Source organism: Glandiceps talaboti, chromosome 18 (genome assembly GCF_964340395.1).
Source record: "Glandiceps talaboti chromosome 18, keGlaTala1.1, whole genome shotgun sequence".
In the NCBI taxonomy this organism is placed as follows: Eukaryota; Metazoa; Hemichordata; class Enteropneusta; family Spengelidae; genus Glandiceps; species Glandiceps talaboti.
The window spans coordinates 11247487-11260176 of record NC_135566.1 but is presented as its reverse complement, the minus strand read 5'-3'; the positions used below and the strand labels follow the sequence as shown (position 1 = coordinate 11260176).

Genomic DNA, 12690 nt, shown 5'->3' with positions numbered 1-12690 from the left:
ATGAGGTCTTTATTCTTAAATTAGTATGTATAACATTTCCTAAGACAGAGACCCACAAATCTTCAAACTTCGTGACTAATTTTTGCCTCCCCAGCAAGCGCCATTATGGTATTGGTATGACTGACTTTCTTTGCCAATATGTATCAAATATTCATTTCCTCAGTTTGTGTACATTCAGTAAATCAAGAGGGTGGGCATGTTTGATTTGTTTTCAATTTTCCTTTCACGCACACATCTCATTCCATTATTTCTGAAAATGGGGAGATTTGTGGAAATAATGCACAAATCCTTGTTTGCAAATTGTAGCTATAAGCCATGAAACATCCGTGCACTGCTCAGACGGCCTTTTGTACTCCCCTGAAAAAACCACGGCTGTATTTCAACATAGCTTGCAGGCATTTGTCTGTTGTAAACAGCCACACAAAGGTGGTGGCAACACAACGTTTTTCCAACAATATGCTACAGCTCTATTGCTATATTGTTGAGGTAAAACGTAATGTGCTATCTGCATTGTGTTTGCACTGACACATCTGCGCCAACGTGCATTCAACAATATGGCTGCAATATGAAGAAAACGCTTCACAATTACTCAGGTTTTTTTTTTTCAAATAACGGTTACCCTTCTAAAATAATGACAGATATACCAAGTCAGAGCACAACATCTCAATAGTAAAGAGTTGGCCTGTGAAATACAGAACTCCTCAGCTTCCAGTTCACAAACTGACTTTTCAACAATCTCACACACAACAGGCATATGATGTTATGCTGTAAACAGAATCTTTTGTGTCCACTTGACCAGTTCCCCATCTCACTAAACTAAGCAAACAATATACAATATTATTAGACTACTTAGTCTTAGATAAGTCAACTTATACTTTACCAGTTGTATTCGGGTCAAGGATAAGAAAAGAAAGTCTATACTTGGACCAACAAAGACGCAATTTACACAAATGACTTATTTTTCATGAGAGATGATCCAACATCTCTCAACTGAAGACGACGGTACTAAAAATTCATGAGTTTGCTTGAGCATACAGCGAACACCAATTATTCACTCCACTGGGCAATTCTTTTACTTCATCTCATATATTTTGTCACCTTCTACGCCAATCTCAACGTTAAACTTTTTCTGTATAATTAATTCACAAATATTCACTCCTAAATAAGCTACATCATTAGGGTCTCTATTTCTCTATTCTTGCGTCCTGCGATTTCTGCACGCATAGATTTTTTCCTCGGTCACTTTTTATTCCATTTTTTGAAAAGTTTGATTTAAAAAAAAAACAGCCTACTATGAATTCGTTTGCATCCCTCTTCACCTATACATGTATATTTGACCTTTGACCTGTGACCGACAGTAGGAGCTCTGAATCAAGACAGCGTGATACCTGAGACTGTAGATGTTCATGTCGTCCGCCAGGAAATGTTCAATGCATTGGAACAGTAGGAACCCCAAATCTAGGTTGTTTCAAGTCAGGTGAATTTATTTTAGTAGGCACGACATCCATCATCCTATACATGTACCTGTAAATTTACACTTTACAAGAATTATACCGATCGGGAACAAATCTTCAATATCAATACATGCTTTCTAGATATTCTTACTTTACTCTTAGCATGGATATTATTGAACTTTAACTTTCTTCAAATTCCTCACTACACACCATATTTCTGTACAGTAATATACCATACTAGAGGTGGCACAAAACATGCAGAATTTTCTATATATATATCGCATAGGTAAATGTGTCTTCAGTTTTTATATACATACATATATTTCATTTCTATATTTGTATATCTCTATTAGCTATGTTATTTCCATATAAGAATGTTTTCTTCATGTGCGTAATTAAGATTGTTTCCTTTCTGCATATTATATACTATATGTGAGGGCATTTTGTATGCATATATTATGTAAAGATTAAATACAAATGTCTTTCAACTCGCACCATTTCAAAAAAAAAAAAAAAAAAAAAATTGGCAATTTTGTTTTTTAGAAAAAAAGTTTATCCTCTTAGGTATGGCTAACATTCTGTGACAAATACCTATCCTATTCTTTTCAACTATCTTGTGCTGTAAAGAGTTTTGTATAAGGTGCTGTAACAAATATGACATATCACATGACCAGCAGAGTACAACGAATGGAAGACTATTGGGTGAAATAAACCCTTTGGAAACTGTGCAGTACGTCCCTTTTCATATCACTGATACTTTCCGGTATGTATTTCACACTGTCTGTCTGTATGTATAGACTACCTATTACCTCCACTGTATGTCTTTTCTGCCTGTCTATTTACATGTATATATGCCTGTCTGTGTCTATTTTTGCTGTCTGAGTGTCTATCTACCTGGTACTATATGCCTTGCTATTATTAAAGTATGTGTGTCTATCTTTAGCATGTGTCTGACTGAATATCTATTTGTCTGTCTGTATGTCTACATGGCTATCTATCTTTGTGTTTGTGAGTGCCTACTTTTTGTCTTTCTGCTTTTTTGTCTTTTTGTCTGTCTGTCTGTCTGTCTGTCTGTCTGTCTGTGTGTGTATGTGTGTACATTTGTATGTATGTATGTATGTATGTATGTATGTATGTATGTATGTATGTATGTATGTATGTATGTATGTATGTATGTATGTATGTATGTATGCATATATGTATGTATGTATGTATGTATGTATGTATGTGTATGTATGTGTATGTATGTATGTAGGTATGTATGTGTGTGTGTGTGTGTGTGTATGTATGTATATACATATATGCCTGAGAAATGCACATGGAACTTGTGAGATATAAATAGATGTAATCCGACGTTTCGAATAAAAATTCTTTTTCAAGGTATTTATAGGCAAGACATATTAGGTAAATACCTGAATATATCTGAATGTTATGGAACAGAACGACAACCGCGCACATATATGCCTGTGTGCCCACGTGCATAATGCATGTGTGTATATGTCTGTCTACTTGCAAGACATTCAAACCATACATGGTGAGGTCAAATTATGTAGTTGCTATTTTAAAACTTCATGTATACATTTGTAAGGTTATTTTTGTAGCAAAGTAGCAGATAGCATGTACTGAATCTGTGTTACAAGGGTACTGATTTTTTTGCATTTAGGATGTGGTCTTTCTCTGTGGGGCCGTTAAAAAACTGATGTGTAAATACAATTTTCAGTTGAAGTTAAAGTATGTTTTGCAGAGATAGTAAAATGTTTTATATAATTTGAATGCAAGTTGAGTTTGTTGTGTTTATCAATGTCATGGTATATGAAGTAGCTACATAGGACAGGTCGTTCATTTTCCCATTTTGCATTAAGAAATTTCGTTTTGAGGGGTGGGTCTCAACTAAATACGAAGGAATTACGTTTCTTCTGCATCAGTTTTTAAATGACGCAGCTCCTACACATCCACTGTGATATATCACACAGGTAGAATATTACACTGAAATGTAGCACTGACAAAAGAAATTGGACACAATAATCACATGAATTCGTAAATCTACAAAATATGTCATTTTTGAGAATAACATGCTCACTACAAGTACGTACGAGAATTTCAACCATCATTAGGAAAACTGATAAAAGTCATACGTTGTAATCACTGTCTAACTAAACCAAGTCTACTTAGATCATTCATCTTGTTCATTTCCACAATTGTTTTTCTTCAAGTTGCAGTTGGAATAATAATAAATGCCGTTACTTTTCACGAAATTTCTATATTCACAAATTCTGGTGCAATTTCCGATATTTACAAAAATTTGGGACAAAAATTCTTCATTGCAAAACTTAAACCGCCTGAATCTGTCTTCTTCATAACCAATTGTTTTCTTTTGAAAGTATAGTGTCTGGAAAAGTCCAAATATTTTGATTCTAATTTTCCACTCAAACAAACTTCACCTACAGTTAGAAGTGTACATTTGAATATTTTGTTCGGTTAATAAATATCACATATAATTTCGGACCAGTTTGAAAACAATGGGAAATATTTTCAGTTCATGGATTTAAAATTTTCATTGGGAAACAAAATTTAACTATTTCGTTAGCATAATTTTTAAGATTTTGGAATAGATATGCAGTGTTGACGTAAAATAGAACCATCTCATTGGAATTGTATTTTCATGTCTAATGGAGAAAACTACACTGAAAGCTATAAGAGATATTATGCCATGCACGAGCCAAGCTCAACAAAAAATATGGAATATATACTCTGGTCGTTCTATGTTACGACAACATGTATCTATGTCACAACGCATGTCTATGTCACCGGTTCTGCTGTGTTCGAAATATGAGTCAAAATATTCAAAATTACCGTTACTTTTCCCCCGTTTTTCTGTGATATTACTGGCGCTGGTATATTTATGTTATTCTCCAATATTTTTCTTCATTCAGCCAGAAAATACTCATGACCTAAGGTTTGTCACTCGTAGTGACAAAAGCCCCTTAGGTCACTCGTATTTTCGGTGACTGAACGAAGAAAAAATATTGGGGAATAACATCTAATTACACAGCACACGTACATTGAAAATTCCTTATTCTGCTTTTGAAATTGAAACGTAGCCAAAATAACAATGTAGCGTTTAAATGGCATTCTATCTATAGGTAGAAGTGAGTTATAAATATTTAAGAGATGGAAGGGCTATCCTTAAATTACACATACAGTTACGATAGTCAACCTATCATAATTAATGAAACATACAATTCACAGCTCTCATTTCCTCTACCTTATATTGCATAATTAATTTCTTTGACAAATATCTGACAAATTCGTTTCCAATATCCTCAGACTGTTAAATATCCCGACTCGGCACAGCGATAAAATGAGACTAAATTCATTCAAATCCCCCCCCCCCCCCCAAAAAAAAAAAAGAAAAAATAACCAGAATATCATTTCGCTGCAACTATGATAAAGATCGTATTTCCACTGATATCTTCAATGACAATATTATTTTTATGAAAAAAAAAATTATTTAATTTATCGCGCATATTGAAATAGAGTGTTGGTTGAATAGTGTGTTGGTTGAATGTTTGTTCCATCATACTGACATGTAGAAATTTGACCCCAGTAATAATATATCACCTTTAAATAACTATAGAGTACTGACAAAATAAACTGTCTGAATTTCATTGACTTAAAAAAAAAAGCTGATCATTTCATAGCTAATAGAGAACTAACATGTATGATTATCAGAGACAATACTTAAATCAGAATTTATAGCCCAAGCAATAGAAAGTCAGAAATGAAATTTTAACGACATTTAGTGACCCAAATTTAATACAGACACACACACACACACACATACAGAGACACACACACACACACACACACACACACACACATACACACACAAAGATATATATATATATATATATATATATATATATATATATATATATATATATATATATATATATATATATATATATATATATATATATATATATATATATATATATATATATATATAGTTTTTGTACGCTCTGCCACTGCAGTATAGAGCACTGTCTTATAGCAGATTGATACTCACCGAGTTATATATATATATATATATATATATATATATATATATATATATATATATATATATATATATATATATATATATATATATATATATATATATATATACATATATATATATATATATATATATATATAAATTTATATATATATATACATAATATATATCCATCCATCCATCCATGTGTGCATGCACACAGACACACACATACATACATACATACATACATACATACATACATACATACATACATACATACATACATACATACACACACACACACATATACATACATACATACATACATTCATACATACATACATACACAATATATATATAAACACACACTCCTTGCTAATTTCTCTGCAAACATTTATGTTCAATTTTTGTGTTGTTTATTTCTATTTTCTGATAATTAATTCCAGGTTTAATGACCGTTATCGATTTAATTAAATTTGATGACAAGAAAACTCAGCCTTGGACAAATTGATATTCTATACGATTTTCATGCATTTTGCCAATTTTTTTTTTTTACACTGGGCATAACTTGAAAATCATGTAGACAAATATATGTACCTTAGTATTTGCCAGTACTCTTATTGGTCAGTTTGAAATTATACACAACTTTGATTGGTTAATACACTTCCTTGTGCTCTCATTGGTCAATTTAAATTAGACACAACTGTGATTGGATAATACATTTGTTGTACTTCTTTCATTGGCTGCTTTGAAATCATTCACAATTCTGAATGGGTGAGATTTAAAAATGTATCAAAGTAATCAAAATAAGGCACATTTGTCTTTTCAAAAAAAACCTAAAATTTGGCAAATTTAGCAGATTTATGAATGAAAGATTTTAAAATTTATAATCATCATGTAAAAGGTGACAAAATCGCCCGAAAATATAAGTTTTTCATGAAATTCTTCTTCTTGTACTTTCTGATTGTGAATCAATTGGCAAAACAAAATGTTCCCACAAATACTTCTAATTGATAACATTTTCTGACTCTATTTTGTGACTTGTACTTGAAAATGTCAACTCTCTACAACTGCCTACTTCTTCACTGTATACGACATAATGATTTGTATTTCAAGTTGGCGAACCCAATCTGTCACTGCTAGAAATGCAGGTTTCACATTACTCAACTTCTCTATATTTAGAATGGAGACCACCAGAAAGATCCACGCCAAAAAAAAAAAAAAACCCTTCAAGAGTGCCCAATTGTTTTGGCTAACTTTGAGAGTAGCACATGTTATGTTTGCCTGTAATAACAACAGTGAGCTGCTGGCCCATTTAGATTTGGGATTATGACGTCTTAATTAGTCTCTTAGAGAAAGTCGGTGTGATTGACAGGTGGAAGGACCAAACAGACTTTACTGCGCGGATGACTGCAACTGCACACATTATAGGGCAATGGAAGACAGGAGGGGGGCAGATTGACTTCTAGGATTTGTACGTTTGCTTCACAATGTTGCCTTTTCACTACCTTTTGTGTTTGGAACTTATACCATGAAAATTTAATGACCACTAGTTTGGTATTTTAATGGCGATCAGGCTTGAAAGTCACAGACTTATGCTCACTGCTTCACATATAACATATTCTCTTTGCTTGAGAAGACATAGCCAAGTAAGAGTACACATTTTAACGCATTTCAAGCAAATGTATAAGTCATTAGTAACACAGACGTAAACTTCCCTTTCCTGGAGCTAAAAGATGTCAGGTTGATCACTTACTGCTGCAGTATTTTCTTTACTAAACTAGTAGCAATTAGTACTTACTACTCTGAAATACATCGATTCCCTAAGCAACTGCAGAAGAAAAAAAAGAGAGCTTCACAAAATTTTTGACGGGTGGGAAAAGCTGTCTAGGAAAAAGATACTGGGACAGGAGACGTTTGGAGTCTGGGGCCATTGATGAAAAGTGATACTGGTGGTAGATGAAAAAACGCTGTGTAAACTAACACTTTGGAATGTAGCCCATACATATAAATGTTCAAAAGGTGCTAATAAGGCTTATTTCTTGCACGTTTAAAGTCAATAGAGGAGGAGAACTTACTTTATTAAGTGTACCTTTCTCCACTTTCTATTCACTGCTTAAGTAAACAAGTGAGAAAAAAAGGTAGTGAAAGCTTCTGGGGAAAAAATACACTGAGGATAGAAGAAACAGTCTGAAACTCATTGAATCTCTACTCTGTTGATCCTATCTCAGTGATCTTGAATACTAACGTGACTGAATTAATAGGAGTTATGTGTTAGTGAATTCGATTCTTCTTGGGTTTTTAGTCTTTTTCACTTTCTCACAGCACAATAACTGTCCCCCCTGTCTTACTGAATGGCAGAGTCAAGATAAATAAGAGGCCATTGTTTGGTTCATGTTAGGCACTAACACCAACACCATCAAACTGAACAGAAACAGATCTGTTGTACATTTTTTTTGTTTCAAAGCTGGTAAAACTCCTCCCGTATGATCCAAATCAAAAGAAGGAAAAAAAAAAGGTTTTGGCATAATACCACTGGGGTATAAATGACTTGAATGGTATTGATGCCTGTAACTTTATTTGATGGTGGGTAATGAGTGGGGCGGCACAAAGAAAAGGCCCCCCAAAAGGGGAACCATAACTGAGCCTAATTACACAGTGGAACAAATAGGAGAAGAGTGCATTAGGCAGCCTGCATTACAGAGCTTAACAAAGGACGGGTAAAGAATTATCCAATTACTCACAACAGATAAGTATCTGAACGAGCTGCCAATCAAAGTAAGCCTCTATGATTGACAGGTCTCAGTATATCAGCTACATTACACCATTAACCACTGTCGAAAAACAGTCCACCCTAGCTCAATGTGTCATTTGTTGGTGCTTATTAAGGAACCTTAGGTTTAGCCTCCAAATCTCTGCCAATCAGGGGTGTGACAACCCCCCCCCCCAAAAAAAAACAATGCCAGTCTACAGAGATTTTACATCCTTACATTAACACAATTCTTAATAAACTTGACAAATTTTGCTAAAATAAAACCCTTTTTTTCACTTTTCATAATTCTGCTGCACGTAGAAATTACATTCCTTTTTTTTGAATTTGTGGGCAACTTACAAAAACGTCTCCAAGTCATTTTTTATTCGGATAACGTTGATTAAAAACCATGTCTGGTGCAGCGTCAATTTTAAAGCTTCCCCGGTAATATACCTGATGCATTTGGGTGTATTTAACAAAGTGATTAAAATGTATCTCACAATGACAGAAATGAGAGGGGACTTTTTTTCTACAATGTACGTTAATGGTACTCCAGTGATGAAATAACAACTGAAATGGAAAATAATATCAGAAATTGCTTGAAGCTGCAAATTGCATTAAATTTGGCTCAGAAAAAACCCTATTATGCAGTGGGCAAGCAGACAGACAATAGAGAAGGTAGACCTCACACCGCTATTAGCAAAGAATGTGCGTCAACGAATCTCGCATGTATTAATAATGACAAAATTCTGAATAGTCTAAGACATTAACTAGAAAGGGTAATCTGTTTGTATCCATTCCAGTAATTACCTCCATTTGGCAGAAGACAGTTTTATATATGTCATGTGTGTTCTTCTCATCGACTTTCCTCAAATTTATCCTTTTTTCCTACACCTTCATTCACATTCAGTTCAGAAGCCAAATTGACCAAACACTACTCATTAACATGACCATGTTACTTTACAAATTATTCCAACCTTCAAAGAACACTGTCTAAAAATGAAAATGGGCTATTTTTTTGATCAAGAGACAAAATTTTCCCCAGAATACAAAATCAGTATTACAGTGGAATTCTGCGGTTTTCACACTTAGCTTCTAATGCCATGAATTATTTAGCAATGCTCAACAATCCTTCCGTACGACATTTTGTGCTATTTTTCCCGCCTAAATCTGAGAACGCACATTTTTGTTCCAAAATACACCTGAACATGCTGAGTTTCTTTCACAAAAAACAGAAATACATATAAAATTTGTACGTACATGTGCATACATATTGTGTCTACTGTTTTATACAGACACGACAATATACATTCGGTACTAAAATATGGACACCGTAATTTATTTTCTCTCTTTTTTTGTCATTGTTGTATTTTTATGTGAAAACGATGTTGTGACCTTTAGCATACGATGTTAGTGAGGTGATTGAATTTTATGGTATTTTTTTACATTTTTTTAGAATTGTTCACTTTGTTGAGAATGTTGTAATTCTTTGTGATAATAAATGATCATAAAATTCACATAAATCGTCAGTCTCTGTTCAGTTTATTACTGTTTGGTTTGCTGTAAATCTCAGTTTTTGTTGGGTTTTTTTTTCATCAAATATTTGATCCGCAAATTAAGCCAAAGTGTTTTTTATTTCATTATCTTTTTCATAATCCTGTATTTGATTCTCGAATCATTACTAAAAAAAAAAATCCGAGTCTACGGTTATTTTTTTGCTGAGATTTGTTCTTGATCTGTTAAATACGTGTATTTACATGAGGACACAAATTTTTTTAAATCTCATTTTTTTCTTCAAAATCCTGTATCCAGCTCTAGAAATACAGCACTGTATCAAAACCTACAAATTCTGTCATACTTTTTACAATTCTGGTTTTTGAAAAATTACCACAAAATCACTATTTTTCACAATTCTGTATCAGTTTTTAGAAATATTAGCATGAAATCAGACCACGGAATCTCAAAATAGCAACATCAAAATCAAAACACAAAAATACTTCGGTAATATTTTTCACAGAAACACTGTTATCATATTTTCCACGATTCTGTATCAGGTTTTTGACAAATTAGCATGAAATCAAACCACAGAAAGCCTAGCTCCTGTCATGTCTGTGCCTGCCCCCTTACTAATCTCCACAATTAGCCAAATTTTGCAAACAACACTTTGCTGAGATTTAAGAAAGCTTAGCCTGACAATTGCTCTCATTCCTAGCTCTATTTAGTCAGGTTTAATCCTAGAGCAGTACATGAACACTCCAGACCTATTAAAATTGTGAGTCAGTTGTAGAATCGTAGGTATGCTTGAAAACCACCAGTCACAAGTATCAATGAAAACGATGTCTTCTATTCACCAACCTGCATAACTTTAATTGCTATGCCATTTCAATGAGACGTTGTGTATGTACTGAAGAAATCTTCATATTTTTTTTTTCTTTTCATTTTTCTTCTTTTCATCGCTGGCTTCTCTCATTTCAACCTATTACACTGTATAAATTACAGAATTGTAAAAGTTGGTCTATTCACCGGGAAATATGCCTAGAAACAAACTGATGACTGACTATTGATACATAGTCTCATAATGTATAGGTATACATGTATATATGTACTTTGACAATATATGATCACAATTCCCATACATAAACACAGATCACACAGATCTAAAAATATATGTACAATCTCACAGATACACATATTCATACATATGTATGTTAAAATAAATGCATGCATGCATGCATACATACATACATACATACATACATACATACATACATGTACATACATGACATACATATATGCATACACACATGCATGCATACGCACACATGCATACATACATACATACATACATACATACATAAATACGCACGCATGCACACACACGCACACACACACACACACCCATACCCATACATACATGCATGCATGCATGCATACATACATACATACATACATACATGTACATACATATGGGCACACACAGTTACAGTGACACCCCCTCCCCCCCCCCCACCACCACCTTAAACACACACAGAGTGACTGAGCAACATAACATGCATATTGCTACATGTTAGAAATGACTTATTGCTTCCCCTCCAACATTTTTTTTTGGCAAGATATCGAATAATTTTGATGCCTGAAGTCTGACGTACACTAAAGATAAGTTAATGAGAAAAACAGCGTACAGGTTATCATTGCTATCTATTTCCATTGTACAACTATCATATTACCCATCAAAAGTTTATAACATATCTATGCCGTTCATCTTCTGTGTAAACAATAAATATATTTCAAGATTTTTGATTATTTTGATCAGCTGAAAAATCTTGTCAATTAACATCATGATGGAGTTCAAAAAACTTTAAAAAAAAAAAAAAAAAAATTGTACAAATTGTTGCCATTTTCACGTTCTCACAAACAAGACCATTTTTAGTACAAATGTACTGCCGCAACAAAAAATCTCTCTTTGCAATGCGTTCTGGGACTGTAGTAAAGCGGTCTGTGGTTTCATGGCGATACCATTTTTAAGAAAGTTACGTGGTGAATAACAGATTGGTCATGATTTGAGAAATACTGTCAACTAATTTTACATACCTACATTTTTTGTACAGAGAAATTCCAGCTTCAAAATACAAGTGGGAAATATGTAATTAGTGAAAAACAAAACTTTTTGAACATATATATATATAACATAAAACAAACCATCCATGAATTGACCATTATGGGCATATTGTGATTGTTCAACACATATACAATTAGTGTACTTCTCAAAGGCTGATTACAACATGTTCTTGCAGCACACATCAAATCCCTATTTCTTCCTAAATTGTGAGTCACAAGTTTTTATCATTTTGACCCACAAATGACAAATTTCGTCTTTTATTAGTGGGGAGATTGTATACAGTAGAAACTGAAACACTGAAAATAGTACAAGTGAAGAGAGAAAAACAGATGATATAATAATACAGTAGATATGGTAGTGATGGACTAAACCATGTATATATGACAACTACTAGTAAACACCTACTTGAGATCTGTGTATGTGATGATCTGTTTTGGGATGTTTGCACTGTATTTTACAGATACACAAATAAAAGAACCAACACTTATAGATGTATATGTCCTTGTGTACAAAACATGCTGTAGAACTTGAAACATACATGTATCTGTCATTTGCAAAAATGAAATGTTAACCTTTGGTTTTGGTTCAACTCTTAGTTTTGGTTGTAAGCAACAAATAGTAAAAATTGTTGGGGTACAAGATGGTGGTGGTGGTGGTGGTGGTGGTGGTGGTGGGGGTGATATATGATTTCCCAATATATATCTCAAAACAAAGAATCCTATTCTCTTATCTAAACAGTAATTTCACACCTCCACTTGTCACTTCCTTTTCAAATTTCTGCTGATTTGTTTGTGAATCAATTCAACATTTACCACTAACATAC

The 12690-nt window shown here is 33.4% G+C and overlaps 1 protein-coding gene across 1 annotated transcript in view; it reads right to left on the bottom strand.

The window, feature by feature from the left end:
* The window catches only part of LOC144449182 (uncharacterized), an 89514-nt gene that overhangs the window by 63798 nt on the left and 13026 nt on the right, over positions 1-12690 (bottom strand). The gene's annotated exons all lie outside the window — the stretch shown is intronic.